A 16,378-nucleotide genomic window follows, 5' to 3' on the forward strand; every position below is an offset into this window, starting at 1 on the left:
TATCTTATGGCACAACTGGATTGATTTGGAACTATTTATATGTGTAAGAATTTGCAGGGTTTGTAATGTGGTCCTTGAAGGTAGTGTGGTTGAACCAAGTACTGTGGTTCACAATTTGTATTCAGTCTTTATATAGGCAGCCTCCTGTTGGAATTGAGTGAGGAAAAGACAGGCAGAGGACAGATTATTTGGGGGGCTGGGGGACAGATTTCAATTTGGATTACAACAATGGCAAACAAAACAAACATAAACCAAAACAAATATAAACAATACAAACAACACACCACACAAATGTACAGGCACACCAATCCTGCTCACCAAACTCACAGGCACAGGCACACCACCCAATCAAACACAGGTTCATCAGGCACAGGCCCCACAAAAACACAAAAAAGAGACCCACACACAGACACAGTGCCACCCCTCAGGCACAGCTGGGCAGATTCAGGTCAACCAGCTCAGCTGGGCTGCAGCTGGGCAGAGCTATTCTCAGTAGACCGCAGCCCTGAGGTCAGCTATTCTCCTAACAGACAGAGAGAGAGCAGTAATTCATTCACACAAACTAGACAGACACACACATTAATTCACAACATAAACAGATTAACACAAATTAAATAACACAAAAAGTAAACACATAACAAGCTAACAGGCAAATGTAAATGTGTGTGCAAATGTGCAAAATAAATTGTTTGGGGCTACAAACAATTGGGAACTAAAAAAAAGAAAATAAAACTACTAAAAAGAGAAATTAAAAGCAAAGACCGCCAGAGCCAGCATCAGATGACCAAAGACAAAGACCAACCCCAGGGATGATGACCAATCCAAAAAAAGAAATCCAAAAAAAAAAAAAAAAAATAGATCAAAATCAAAAACACGATCAAACAATCCAAAACCACCACGACACGAGGAGCTAAGAGAAGGAGGAGACCTGGCCTGGCTGAACTGGGCGGCTCCACAGCACACAGATAGCTACACACCTAGAGCTAGCTATACCGGAGGAGACCCTGGACAAAGGTTCAGGCCACGCCCTCCACCAAAACGCGGACCACCCAAGAAAAAAATGGTCATGAAGAAGAGTTTTTTTCTGGAAGGTTCCACTACTAGAAGGTCTCACCACTTCCTCTGTCTCCCTGCTCTCTCCTCCCCCCCCCTCCCTGCCCCAGCTGAGTGGAAGCCACGTCACGCGGAAGGATTTGCACACGGCACTGGGTATCTGGGCAGAATATACATCTCTCTGTATGTAGTGGGGAGAGTTGCTAGGCACCACCAGACCAGATGGCAGAAAAGCAAAAAAAGAGCAAAGCACACAACAACACAAAATGACACACACACAACAGTTGCTGGGCAGGATCAGGTCTCTGCACACGGCACTAGCCCGACCCTTAGATGACAAACAAAACAGAAAAAAAACATACACACAAAGTGTTGCTGAGCAGGATAGCATCTCTGCTCTCCCCCTCAACAAGAAAACCTGGTCAATGGAGGCTGCCCTGTCCCTTTTTAAGGACAAGATGGTGCGTGGACCAACAAACATACATACAGAGCATAAACTATACATCGGATTGCGACACCTCCCATTTAAAGGAGCCCTTAATTGTGTGTTGAGTACATGAATTCAGTGAGAGTTTGCTTGAGTAAAGACTGATTAAAATTTTGTAAGCTCTCAGGATGTGGTTGAATGATTTCAATCAGATTACTCATGTGAGTAAAGACTACTCACACAAATGTAGGGTTGGGCACTTAAATAATGGCAGCAATTCAGAACAATTCTATTTTAGGTAAGACAACACGTTGCTAGAAAATCTTTAATATTAGACTGATTTTTTTTTTAAGGAAAGTCATTTTGTGAAATAAATAAATAAAATCTAATCTTTGTAATCAAATATACATCTAAAAAGAATAATAGAATTGTATTTTCCTTGAATGTCCTTCAGTTATTTCAATGCTACTCTGTTCCTAATGGAATAAAATTATTGCTCTTTCATTGCTGCCTAAAAAGCATTAAGATTACAAACAATACTGCAGCTGACTGAGCTGTTATCTTAATAGGGTACTCAAAGTCTTTGCAGATTCACAGTGTAATGTTTCTCTAACTTAAATCAGAGTGTTATTATGTATAATGTTAATTTGATCCACGTTTTGCAAGAAATGGATTGAAAGCATATAAGTGTTACTTTGATTTCTTTTAATTGCTTTGTCAAAGATAAGAACTTGGTGACACCTCATATGTGTACTCTATCGTCTTTATGTCTCTGATGTTAATTAATGATGAAAATGATTGTTTTTGTTCACTATAACTCAAGTTAGACTAGTGGTTCTTTATATACCATTAACATCTGTAACTACTTAATATAACATACAGCCAAATTCATGTGTGGTACAATTCTGTTGATTGCACTGAAGTTACACTAGGAATTTATTTGGACCATAAGGACAAATACTGAAATTTGTCAGCCAGAAATTATGAAGAGATAAAATACAGTTTAATTTGAAAAATATGATTGATTTTGTAGGGACAGACTAAAGCAATTAGTCAATGGACTAAACAGAGATATTTGAATCTAATGTATGGGCTAAATTGCATTGTTGGATTAAATGTGTGCTGTTCCTATTGATTTCAATAGGAGCCCAATATCTGGATCAGGAGGCACAATTAGGCCATTTTGTTTGCTTTTTCATACTTATAGGAGTGGGTCCATATGACTTACTTAAGGTTTCTGAAACCCAAGGTGCTATACTTTTCATTAAGATTTGTAGAAATTGCTACTGCAAATCAATTTTTCATTACAATTACTGTATATACTTGTTCATAAGCCGATTTTTTTTTAGTAAAAAAAGGGAAGCACCAGAGAAGGAGGTCGGCTTATATATGGGTATAGAGAGGGAGAGGTGGGACACAGCCACTCCCCCCAACAGAGGGAGCAAGGAGAGGCAGGCAGAGAAGGGAAGAGGCGAGGCCAGAGTCTCTCCGCTTCTGGCTACGCTGCTCTCCTCCCAGCCTCTGAAGCAGCTGCAGCTCCGGGGCTGGCAGACTGCAGCCATGCTGCTCAGCTCCGCCCCCCAGAGCAGGCTGTGGTCGCACCGCCCGACCCTCCAGAGCATGGTGCAGCCCTGCCGCCCAGTCTGACCCGCTGGAGCAGGCTGCAGACACACTGCTCAGCCTGCCGGAGCAGCTCCAGCCAGGCCAGAGACATCTTCCCCTGGCCTTCCCCCGATAAGGTGGGAAGGGATGGGGAGAGTGTGGGGGGTCCTGAGTTAGGGGTGGGGTCATGTGGGGGGTGGTCACAGGGGTTACTCCCCAGACCCCCAGCTTCTCCCCCCCCAAAAAAAATTCCCCACCAATTGCTGTCCCAGCCCGTCAGGGTTAGCAGCCGGCGCGCTGGGACACTTTGTTTACTTAGGTTTACCTCCATGCCTACGGACGCTTGAGGTAAACAAACTATCTCGGCCCACTAGCGGCTTATCCTGATGGCCCAGGAGCCAAAGTTTGCTGATCCCTGAATTATAGGGTCGGCTTATGAACGAGTCATAAAAATTTTCCATTTTTACTTATCCATCTTGGGGGGTCGGCTTATAAACGAACCAGCTTATGATCTAGTATATATGGTAAATATATTATCTATATATCTTTCCCTCAGAATAGCTCTCTTAAAGATTCATCAAACTTTTGAATAGTGTTGGTTAGGATTTTCTAATTATGGATTTCAGATGTGCCCTCCACTATACTAAACACAGAATAGACTTTGGTGAGATTCATTTATCCTATGGGCGAGATACTTCTGATATAGTCAGTCAATAGAGACAAAGCAAAGAGGATGGACATAATCTTACTCCCAGTTAAGTCAATGGAAAAGCTTCACTGATTTTACCCAGCCCTTTTCTCTTACTCCTCAAATTAATAAAGTATTCCTCCCTGTAAATACATTGTATTGCTTATGTACAATAGCTACATTTCTGTGATATTTTTCTCTTAAATGTGAGATGGCAGATAACTAGATTTCTCTATTTCTGCTGTTACTGCTTGCACTTTTTCAGTAGAGGGCAATACTGTTTTATGTTCTAAATTCTGCAAATCAAAATAATGTAATTATTACTTAGGTATGAGTTTAATTAGTCTAAATCTGCGTATGTAGTTTGTAATTGGGCACTTGAGGTCTTAGTGAACACTCTAAAGGCCTGATATCAGACAACCTGCTTGCCATGCATTTGTGCAGTGAACAAACCTGAGCGAATATTTATGCTGAAAGCTACTTTGGACACAGTTTGAAGCTATACTACATATGTCTTTATCTACGCATTTCTGTCTAAACATATACCCTTATACATTTGCTGATTTTAGTTTTACATGATGCATAATTTAGAAAAAAAAATCCTGTTTTTAATAAGTGACAGATATGCAATAGTTGTATCTCATTTAAGAGCAAATCCATTGTGTATATGTGTGTATGCAACCACACCACTTGGGCTGTGATCTTATCAGATTTCATAAGCTAAGCAAGGGTGAGATTGGCAAGTACTTGGACAGAATATTTGCCAAAAATGTCATATTTTCCAGAAAGTGCTATTGGCAGGTCATTCAGTAGCACTCTTACTCCTACATCATTATGAAGCCAATTCCCATGATGGCATAGTTGTGCATTGTACTACTCCAAATTCCATATTTTCATTGTGAGGTAAAACTGTGATCGTGACCCTCTCAGTCATTAACAATTTCATGTCACTATTTTTAAATATAGAGATGTGAACCTCAGTACTCTCAAATGTCACATTCCAATTCAGTAATTACTCTTCATTCTGACTACATAAATGCCACCTGCCTTTTCAGATGGTTACAGTTACTTCATAAGAAGTGAACATTAACTTAGTCTCACAAAGCTCCTGTGAAGTACACCGCTAACTCGATATAACGCCACCCGATATAACACAAATTTAGATATAAAGCGGTAAAGCAGTGCTTTCTGTGCACTCCGGTGGATCAAAGTAAGTTCAATATAACACGGTTTCACCTATAACATGGTAAGATGTTTTGGCTCCCAAGGACACCGTTATATCAAGGTAGAGGTGTATATAAGGAATATATACAGATCACTGCACCCCCTGAGTGAAATGTAGCGATTCTAGGGTTGAACACATCAATTGCTTAATAATACCAAACAACACTACACACAGTTAAAGATTATTATTAATAATAATAGTTATTTGCCAGTATGCTGCAAGATTCAAAAATAAACATACACCTTACCCAGCAGAAATTGCCATTTAAAAGACAGATATAGAAATGGACAGAATGCTAATCTGAGCTGATTATGTCTCTAAATTGTATTACCTCCATCTAGGTTCCATCCAAGGCTGCTGCTGAGCAGCATGTGAACCCAGACAAGGCCATGCATTTTTTTGCTAGAGCCATATTCATGTTAGAAGCCAGCAAAACAGCTGCGCACACTGCGGAAACACTGCTTTCTCTGTGAAATAACAGCTCCCTTCCCTACGGATTCCAGATATCTGTGGAACTGGGGTGAGTAAAACTTCAGAATTCTGTGCCCCTCCACTCTGAGCTTCTCCTCTCTGAGGGATAATCAAGGAAATGCAAGATTTTCAAAATGCCCTCTTCCCTAGCAGAGGATAATCTTAGTCACAAAAAAAATCTGTTGTATTGTGTAGTAGGTGAACTGTTGTTTTAATGGTCTGATCTCTTTATTAAATATCTAAAAAGTTCTTCTTAACTTCTGAGGATAGGACAAGAAGCAATGGGCTTAAATGGTAGTAAGGGCAGTTTAGGCTAGACATTAGGAAAAACTTCCTACCTGTCAAGGTAGTTAAGCGCTGGAATAAATTGCCTTGGGAGGTTGTGGAATCTCCATCACTGGAGATTTTTAAGAGCAGGTTAGACAAACATTTGACAGGGATGGTCTAGATAATACTTTGTCCTGCCATGAGTACAGGGAACTGGACTAGATGACCACTCAAAGTCCCTTTCAATCCTACGATTCTATGATCCTTGAAGGTGCTGAATGCTTCCCAGGTGGAGCTGTCTTCTTCATTGGTTATGGAAGGTACTAGACACTTCACACACATCAAATTCTGATTGTATCCAGTCTATGTACATGGATATCTATATTATTAGGGCAATATTAAATAATAATTTTCAAGCTTTGAATGTTTTGTTTTTAACTCTAACTTTCTTGTACTATAGTTTAAGTATCAGCTCACTTGGCAAAGTTAGCCTCAACTGAATCATTTTCTTTTGTCTGTGAATAACTCTATATATTCATATCTGTATAACACATCTATAGATCTCTGGATCAATATTTGCTAACCAGAGAGCATATATATCACCTTGTGCTGTATACTTCCAATATCCATTTATCCATTTTGGTGTTATCGGTGTGTGAATAAAACAACACTTGGGTCACATTCATAGGACAGATTTTCTATTTCACCAGACTTGTATCATTGAAATTCTAGACAGTGCTGAATGTTGGCCAACTGGATAGCAGATTAACCTTGGTATTGTCCCCCCCACCATAAAGGAAGTTGGACTGGCTGTAGTTATTCTGTTTGTTAACAAGAACATAAAGTTTGTTACATACATACTATCACAATACATTAAATGTGATTATTTCTTCTTCTAAGTTGAATATTATTATACTTTGTTTCTTATTAAGGTAATAACTGGAGCTATACCAATCTCCTAGAACTGGAAGGGACCTTGAAAGGTCATCAAGTCCAGCACCCTGCCTTCACTACCAGGACCAATTTTTGCTCTAGATAACTAAGTAGCCGCCTCAAGGATTGAACTCACAACCCTGGGTTTAGCAGGCTAGTGCTCAAACCACTGAGCTATCCCTCCCCTCAATTAGTACCATTCCAATAAAAGTAAAATTTAAGATTTTGTAAAACATGATTCTCTGAAAATGAGTGAATGAAAAGAATGTTGAATCACCAGTTCCATAATTTCAAAATTATATGAGACTATGAAATAATGAAATTGGCTCAATCTTTAGCTAAATTTAGAAATAATTGTGTACTTATTAAGCAATTATCTAATATATGGTATGGGTAAGGTTTTTTTTTTAATTTATTAAAAAAAAAAAAGAGAGAGAGAAGCTCACCAAGAATCGCATGATAAATCGATTAGTTTCTCTGACTTGTAATTGAAGGATAAATGATTTACCTGAAGCATTTAATATGGATGATATTCATCAGTATCCTAACTCTCTAATCTGTATTGAGTTCTGTTTATAAATGTCCATCATTGGGAGTTTGGAATTTTCTTTCTTTCTTTCTTTCCCACTGTCCATCTCTCTCTTCCTCCCTCCCTCCCGTGCTGCATCAACCACAGACTTCTATTGTGCTTTGTGTTGTGAGAGTCAAGGACTTCCATGATTTGGAAAAGTTAGATATCACATGACTGCTGTTTAATGGAAGATTTTATAATTAATTTTTCTATTTAGTTTTTTCTCTTCTTTGGTATTTTGTGTGTGTGTGTGTGTATGTGTGTATATATATATATATACACGTGTGTGTGTGTGTGTATGTGTTGTGGCAGAGCTCTGACCTTGCTCCCGTGGGTCCTGCGCTTCTAGGTGGTTTATGCTGGCCTCAGTGGCTCACTGTGACCCTCCACGTAGCCCTTCTCTCTCTAGGGCCAGGGTTACAGTCTACTGAGCCCTTTTCATCATAGGCCTGCAAGGAGGTTGGTGAGAGAACTCCCACAGTCTCTGTTCAGCCTCCTGTCCTGACAGGGACCCGACTTCCCCTTCCAGGAGATGTTCCTGTAGTGGTGGGTTGGGGGGAACCCGGGCCCGCCCTCTACTCCAGGTTCCAGCCCAGGGACCCTAATGGTAGCAGTTGTTGACAGCCAACCTTTCACTGCCAGAATTGCTACATTTCCCTGGGCCACTTCCCCACAGCTCTCCTGCTTCTCCCTTCTTCACCCTTACCTTAGGGCTCCTTTAACAATGTTTTAGGGTGTCTTCAGTAACCAGCCCTTCAGCCGCACTTCCTCTCCTCTGGCTCCCTGACTCCCCTGCCTGACTGGAGTGAGCCCTTTTTATAGTATCAGCAGGGCCTTAATTAGAGTCCGGTGGTCACATTAACTAAATGGCCTCACCTGACTCTTTACAGCTTAATTAGAGTCAGGTGTTCTCATTAGCCTGGAGCAGCCCCTGCTCTGGTCAGTCAGGGAACAGAAAACTGTTAATCCAGTGGCCAGTATATCTGCCTTCTGCTATTCTGCTGTACCCAACTGGCCTGGGTCTATCACAGTGTACATGTATGTTATATCAAATACGTAGAGCAGATGCCCATTCCTGTACACATCTGCTGAGTGCAGAGAATTTCACAACAGATCAAGTTTGGTGAATAGGTATTGTGCTTCTGTTTTCCCTGTGAAACTCGAAACCCAGCTCTCCAGAGTACTACTCAGCACTCAACACAAATACAATACAATGGAAATTGAATCAACATTTATACAGTGCCCAGCTGTAATGGACACTACAGAGAACAAAGAAAAGAGCATTGTGCCACTGCAACCTTTGTTACATGTGCGTCATTGTCCAGCTAGCTGGAAGAAAAGGGTTGCTGTCCCTTTAAGGATTCCCTTACAGCCAGTGGCAAGAAGGAGGAAAGTTTATGGGAATAGACAGGAAGGGGCCATGTTAGGACAAGGTCACTGTGTTGCCCTTTCTGTGGAGTGGAAGAGTGGAGGGTATTTATATCCAGTGCAGCCCTGTAGAGGCCCTCTTTACCAGGATTGGGTGAGCAGCACCCACACACCCAGTTGGCAAAAGGAACTGGTTCCCTTTTGTCCCACTGTAGGCATTAAACTAGTTGCTCTTTTCCTCGGGGGGTGGGAAGGAATTTTTCCCTCACAGCCAGACTGGCTGAGGTAGAGAGGGGCTTTTTGCCTTCCCCTCAGCTAGTCTGGGCCCAGTGGGGTGGAGAAGGGGAGTTAGGTTATAATGTCACAACAATTGTAAAACTTGTGGATGTTCAGTGCAGATACTCAGTATGGAGGGGATATGATTATCAGATAAAATGTATTGGAATAAAATTTGAAGAAAAGTAACCCTCAAGGGACCCAAGTAAAGGAGGTTTTTGGGCTCCTACATCTTGTCAGTTGAGACCTGATCGCCTCATTTTCCCGCCCCCCCCCCTTAAGGGGGCTCAAGAAGGGAGTTTGAACAGTGGGGAAAGAATCCCTCTGCTTATTGCACTGAACAATTTGTTGCTGGGTATTGCCAGTTATTATAAGAGAATAAAGTTGTGACCACATCCATGGCCACCTGCCTTTCTTCCAGTATGGACAGACAATGGTTTCTTACCAGCAAACTCTCCATATACAAAACTTTTATATAAAACTTACTATGCTTTTTATTAGTGTTTTGTGTTTTTCTTCTCCTTTCTCTTCTTCTTACACTTTGTTTTCCCCCATCCTTATCTTGCATTTTTTCAAATTTTCATTTCCAGATCTTTGTTTTCCCATTGACTCATTTTCTCTGTAGTTTTAAGAAATCAGGCTTTTTCTTCCAAAGCCACCTTGTCTACCCTCCTCCATTACTTTGTTTATTTTCCACTCCTGACATGCTTCTTCTACATCTTTCTTCTGTGCTATGCTGCTGTTTTCTTGTAGTCTTTTAATTTTTTTGTAATGCTTTTCACATGGCTTCCTTCTCCATTATTATCCCATTTATCTCCACAAATATATCAGTCTTTTCATCATCACATACTCTCTTCCTTCTATACTGCGTAATTTTCCACCATGCTCCTGTGGGATCTCTCCTCTTCTCACCTGCCCTCCATCTCCACTCCCACTCTGACAGATTGGCTGAAATAGTGTATAGATCCTCTCCATTGTGTTGTGGAGTAAGAGGAGTGTTAAAACCTTCCCCTAGAACAGGACAAAGCATCACAGATGTCTGTTCAGTGCAGAAACTTCAGTGCGATCAAGCTGGAAATGGTGAAATGGATGCTCATTAGAAGGGAGGATAAAGAGGTGGAGACATTTGAAAGTCAGTCTCACTCTCTCTCATACTGGAAGGTCATTTTACTGTAACCCAAGTCTAGAGGGAAAGACTGCAGCTGCTGCAGCCTTTTTAAACAGTTAAATATTCTGACTGCAAAAAGCCTAATCCTTTTATTTCATTTTATTTTTGTTGGGTTTGGATGTATGATGATGTGAAGCTTTTTATTTTAACCACAGAAAGCCTGATTTTGCTATGGCAGCTGGTCAGAGAGCACACATTAAACACATTCCACTCTGCATTGCAGTGTGCTGTCTTAAAGTGACATTGGTCCCAAATTATTAATTTAAACTAATAGTCTGCAGTTTCTGTCTGATCTCCTGTACACCTGCAGCAGCATTTCAACCTTACTTATAATAAACCAAGTTTAAAATCTATGTAAAATGTGTTTGGTAATGAGAACAAGACTACTATTAAATTGTATCTTGTCTGACAGGAAAGGTGGGTATGTACCAGCCTTCTTAAATGATACCATTAAGAATACTTTCCTCAGTAAATGTGGTGATCTCTTTGAACTTGCAAACATCATTTCTGTGGTTGAACAGAATGTGATTCGTACCTTAAACTTTCAAACCTTTTGTTGAACAGATAAAGAGTCTATTTTAGGCAGCAATAGGCTGATAAAATATGTCATCTTTGAAAAGCAGTCATCAAAGTTATTTTACTATGGAACACTTAATAGTTAAAACTGTAAAAATAATCTTAAGCAAATGTCAAATAATGCCAAGGTGGTTTTTTTTTTTAAATCAGCATAGCTTTTCTCCTGTGAAATTTGGAATTTTTTTTGTTCATTTCCAGATACCATATGCCCTACAGCATAATGTTGAGTTAAATATGATAGATAATTTAATGCCTATTTAATAGAGCTGCACTTTTTCTTCCCCAAGCCCCTTTCTCAGAGCTCCTTGCATGCACCACAGACTTCTGCAGCCATTAGTAGACTGAAGCTATTAGCAGATACTCTTACTGAAATGCATGCAGCTTTTCTCTTGTCTCCCTCAGCCATGTACCTTGGCTTTGCTGCTATATATGTTGTTTCTTCAGTGTGTACAATATTATTGGAGTGTAGGAGAGAGTTAGTTGTTAATATTCATCTTAAGGAACTTAAGGATGTACTTAAGGAACAGTCTCTAAACTCCCCCTTTCTTTTACAACCCACTTATCCTAGTCAGCTGCATTCAGGAATGTTTAACCAGCATTGGGCCACATTCATTGGTCTCATGGTAGGCACAACTTTATTGAAGTCGACTGTGTAACATAGAGCTGTGCTACCTGGGCTTGGCATGTGGGTGTGTTTCACAGAAACTAATGGGCATGGAGATGAGGGTTGAGGAGAATGCTTGAGGTTGTGAAGGGATATTAAGAGAGCTGGGGGTACTTGCAGATGGAGGACAAAGACTTTTTCAGTGTTAAACTTCAAAAATATTATAGATTAAAAAAATGCTTAAAGTTTTTACTGTACAGTTTTACTGTAAAGAAAAGCTTCTGTCACCATTCTTATCAACCATCCACTATCCCCACATTCCTCCAACTTCCCCTTATTCTTTCTGAAGTCTGCACTTTAGAGAAACCAATCTATGTAACTCTAATTCCTGCCACATATTTAGCAACAGCAAGGATTTATGATTTTTCTTTAATATTTGAGTCCTTGTTTAAGAATCTTAATTTATGTATTATATTTTAATGTGTTGTTTAATTAGCTTAAGTGAAGACAATATTAACTCTGGGTGACATAGCAAAGATTGTGTGTTTCGTAGCCCTATTATGAATATTGTGTTTTCTTTCTGGGCTGCTAATTTCATTTTGTACAATTTTGTTACTTGTTGTTCTTTATGTTTCAAACTGGTTAATTAGCTTGTACAATAATTAATAGTCATGGTCAGAAATACTTACCTCATTTGATTAGAACATCTACTTTAGTTATCTTCCTCACTATTACATAGTCTATTTTCTTCTGTGGAATATATTCATGTCAGCAGTATCCACTTTTGCCTTTGATAATATATTTCACAATTTTAATACCCTTCATGTAAAATTCAGTAAAGTCCCTTATGACCCAGTTAGTTTCTGGTTTCAAGTTGCAATTTTGTTTTGCTTTTTTAACCCATTCAGTGTGTGATAGTTGTTCAATCAGGGTTCTCTTACCATGTCATCTTATTTAAAAAATGAAAACATGTCTAACAAAATTAAACTTTCATACATAGACTACTTAACGAATACTTGTTGCTTACATGGGGAAATGCCTGTTCCTTTGTATCATCCCGAGTAAGTTACTTTGTGAACTCCTGCACATTGCTTACAGGTCTTTAGTTTATTATTTCTTCTTTCTGGTCCTTAGTTAGAGGGAGTACTCGTAGCCTTATATCTCATTATAACCATTTCCGAGTGCCTCTAACTTTACCGAACTTTCACTCTAATTCAGAAAGACATACAAGCATATTCTTATGTACTTGTTTGAAACTGGGAAATTTTGAGCTGAAATATTTCATGTTTTGTCTGATGTTGAGATTGGTTTCTTGTTTATTTGCTTTCTGTGTTGTTTTGGTTTGTTTTCTGTGTTGTTTTGTTTTTTGTTTTGAAGTTTCAGGGAAAAGGTGTTCAGCCAGTTTTGAGAAAAAGGTTATGAGAAAATAGATAATTTTAACAATAATACCCTTTTTTCCGGCCATTTCTTTGAATAGCAATGGAATCTCCATAGTTCGAATCAGAAACTTGGAATTTAAAGTAGGATTTGTCTTGAGGTCAGAAGGTGCACTTTGCTTTCTCTAGGCATTGACAAAGCCCTGGCTGGGATGATTTATTTGGTGTTGGTCCTGCTTTGAGCAGGGAGTTGGACTGGTGACCTCTGAGGTCTCTTCCAACCCTAATCTTCCATGATTCTATGATTCAGATATAGCCAAGTTAGAAGCCATAGAAAATCCTGTGCACTTGAGTTAATCAGAGGCTTGCTTCTAAAATCTCAGAACATTTTTTCTGCACTGAACATCATGCTCCTGATGCCATTAGTACCACCCCTATAAAAATAACTTCAGCCTAGGAGAAAGTGCACTGAACTTAGAATGAGGAGGTCATGCGTTCTAGATGCCTTTTACTTCTATTAATAATTCTGCTAATATCACCGCTGTTGTTATTGAACAAGGCCTCATATGACTAGAAAAGAGTTAAATGTCAGGCACCCCTGTTTTACAGAAGGAGTAACTTAGGGACAACACTAAATAATTTGTGGCAGAGCTGGACATAGAAGACACATATAATATTGCAGACCCAAATCTCAATTTGCCATGCTGCCTGCCAGGATGAATGTTGCTCAGGTGATAGAGCTCTTGCAATGGTTCTTGCAATGATAGGGTTGTTACAGTTGTGCACAGTAAATTTGTACTTTTATGAAAAAAAAGCAGCTAGGAAGTCTATACCCAGTATATAAATCCCAAGTTAAAACAGGCTGATGTTAAGTTTCAAAACCAAGCACTCAAAAGTTAGGAAAACAACACTACACTGCACACACAATTCTCCCCCTGGAGAGATTATATGAGAGAGAGAACTAACTGCATGTGACACAGGGGCGGCTCTAGAAATTCTGCCGCCCCAAGCAGGGCGGCGTGCCGCGCCGCTCCCGCCGCCCTTCCCCAGTCCCGCGGCCGGGGCAGAAGTGCCTGCGGACGGTCCCGTGATCCCGCGGCTCCGGTGGAGCATCTGCAGGCATGCCTGCGGGAGCTTCATCCGAGCCGCGGGACCAGCGCACCCGCCGCAGTCATGCCTCCGCAGTCATGCCACCGGAGCCAAATGCCGCCCTGCCAGGACAATGCCGCCCCACGTGTCTGCTTGGCGCGCTGTGGTCTGGAGCCGGCCCTGATGTGACAGATGCTGCTGACATCACGTAATACAGTACTGGATGATACTCAGAAATTATAAGGGTGGTATAAGAACCTATGTAGACTGCAGTAGGCCTCCCATAGAGATGCAACACATCTTTTCCATGGCATGCATTCCACTTTATAGGGAAAAAAAATTCTACCCATTGGCCCATTACAAGTGTGGGCAGTGAGAAAGTGTCACCAGCTGGACAAATATGTAAGAGATGTTTTGAATTATACTTCAATAGCTTTTATTTTTTAAATATCTTTTTTGAGTAGTTATTCTAAGGTAGCATAGTGACTTTATCTCCTTTTACTCAAAGATTATCCTGCTAAAGCAAAGAGCACAAGCACCTAATGCTCTCATTTTTTCAGTAGGGACTTATTATGAATGTAATAGTTAACACTTACCTACAAATATTTCTTGTACAATTTACTCTGGCAGAGTTCTAGAGTAATAAATAACTAGAGCAATAGTGCATTAAGCAACTGACAGGACAAAAAATAGCTGCACAAATAAGCATTATAGCCACATTTTATAATAGTGCTTTCAGTATGACTTGCCAGCATTCAAGATGGCTGAATACACATTACACTCCAGTTATTAGTATGTTCATCTTCTGCAGGCTGGCCTTGGTATCTGCTTTCTTAATGAAAATTCATTGTAAGCAATTTTTATTGTTTTAAGTCTCAGTAATTTCTAGCAATTAAGTCTGGGAAATTTTCACTATATGTTGGAGACTAATATAAAATATTCTGCTCCATCAATGGTCAGATATGGTTAGTGAGCCAGTCAATAAATTCCACCAGCCACTATTCATATCCTAATTCACTCCTTGTTAAAATGATGACAAGGAAATATTCAGTTATCCTGACTTACATATTTTAATGGATAGATGGTGTTTAAAATACTGTCTGAGAAGGTGATAGACATACAGTTAGTTGCACCCCAATTCAGCCCGCTGACATTTCCCAGAAAACATACTAGTTTGTATTTTTTTTCCTTTTTATTCTGGTGTAATATTAGGTGCTTGAATATTTAAAACATTTTGACATTAAATTAGTCTCATATGAGCTGAAACAATAAAGTGTTTCAATTTCCCCATTCTTTTTAGATAAAAGAAAAAAAAATTTGGTTGATGCTACTTCCTTAAGCTAGATATGTGCATATGTGTAAGAGAACTAAAATGACTGTAACATGTCATGTTTTGAGCAATAGCTGCTTGGTTTTGTGTCCATATTAAATTTGTTTACATCTTGTCTGTGTGTTTGGGTTTCTTTTTCCTCAGGTGAGTTTCACACTTCAGCTAGCTATAGGGTTAAGGTAGATAAGATGTGAGGGGCACTGAAAATAAGATGATGCATGACAGGGAAATGCTCTGGGAAAGAAATAAAAAAAACAAACAGTGGAGATGGAAGTGGAAAATCAGCAAACAGCCAGCCAGAAATAGGTTGGGATTGTAAATGAGCAGCTAGAAAAGAAATGTGCAAAGATCAATGGACTGGAACAAGTGAATTACAAAAAATGGGACACAAAGAGAGACTGCGGAAGAAAGCATAGTACAGTATATATCAGCAGTAATTTAGAAAGCTTTGGGCACAGAAAATAAATCCACCTGGCATTGCTTAAACCATATCTTTCATCAGTGTAGACATAGAAAGAATGAGAACATGGATGGAAAATGAAGCATAAAAGTCAGCCACACTGGAAACAGCACCCACAATGCTGGCTGCAGTAATTAAGAGGAAACATCAGGAAGCCTCAGAATGAGAGAGTAGAGTTTATTGAATCTAACCTAACATCTGTTTTACTGAAAGACTTACCTCTGATGGTAACCTAGGCAGGACTAATATCTTCAAACATCCTCCTTGGTTCCCTATGTCTCCACCTGGTTCCCCACAACAGGCAATCACCCCTGTCTTGAGATATGGACTCTTTAAAGCCTCACTATAGTTCTTTCATTGTTTAAAACAAGTCCTGTAGGCTCAGCAGGAGTCTGAACCAGAGTCCTCAGAGCCAACAGTTTGGGCATTGTTCCTTAATGACTCTCAAGAGTTGCTGAGGAGTAGCTTATCTTGAGCCACTCTTTGCCTTCCTGCCTGTTTTTCCAAACAGACTCTTGAGTTAAAATTAAAACACCCCTATAAGCAGGCCAATATACAGTATATATAAATTATCACAGGACAGCCTGAAATTCATCTTGCGGGGGGTCTATCTATTTATCTATCTAAAAAGAATGAGCCTCCAAAAGATGATTTTTTAAAAAATGCAAACTGTCTATACCAGGTATTTCTTGAATGCCCTTCACCATAGCATCAAAGTGCTAGGGCCTACATTTTCTGAAGTTGTTCCTAATTTGGGGTGCCTGACTTTACCTTAGGGCCTGATTTTCAGAGGTACTAGGCATCCACAACTGTAAGTAAATTCAACATGAACATGGATTATTGAGCACCTCTGAAAATCAGGCCATAGATGTTCAAAGCCAAAAATCAAGGCAC

At 39.8% G+C, this 16,378-nt stretch overlaps 1 protein-coding gene across 1 annotated transcript in view; it reads left to right on the forward strand.

The window, feature by feature from the left end:
• The window catches only part of TENM3 (teneurin transmembrane protein 3), a 2,204,264-nt gene that overhangs the window by 212,263 nt on the left and 1,975,623 nt on the right, over nt 1–16,378 (forward strand). Inside the window, exon 2 of the mRNA XM_039540233.1 lies at nt 5,337–5,515. The gene's annotated coding sequence lies outside the window, so the exon portion shown is untranslated. The remainder of the gene's footprint in view (nt 1–5,336; nt 5,516–16,378) is intronic.

Source organism: Mauremys reevesii, linkage group 5 (genome assembly GCF_016161935.1).
Source record: "Mauremys reevesii isolate NIE-2019 linkage group 5, ASM1616193v1, whole genome shotgun sequence".
Taxonomy (NCBI): domain Eukaryota; kingdom Metazoa; phylum Chordata; order Testudines; family Geoemydidae; genus Mauremys; species Mauremys reevesii.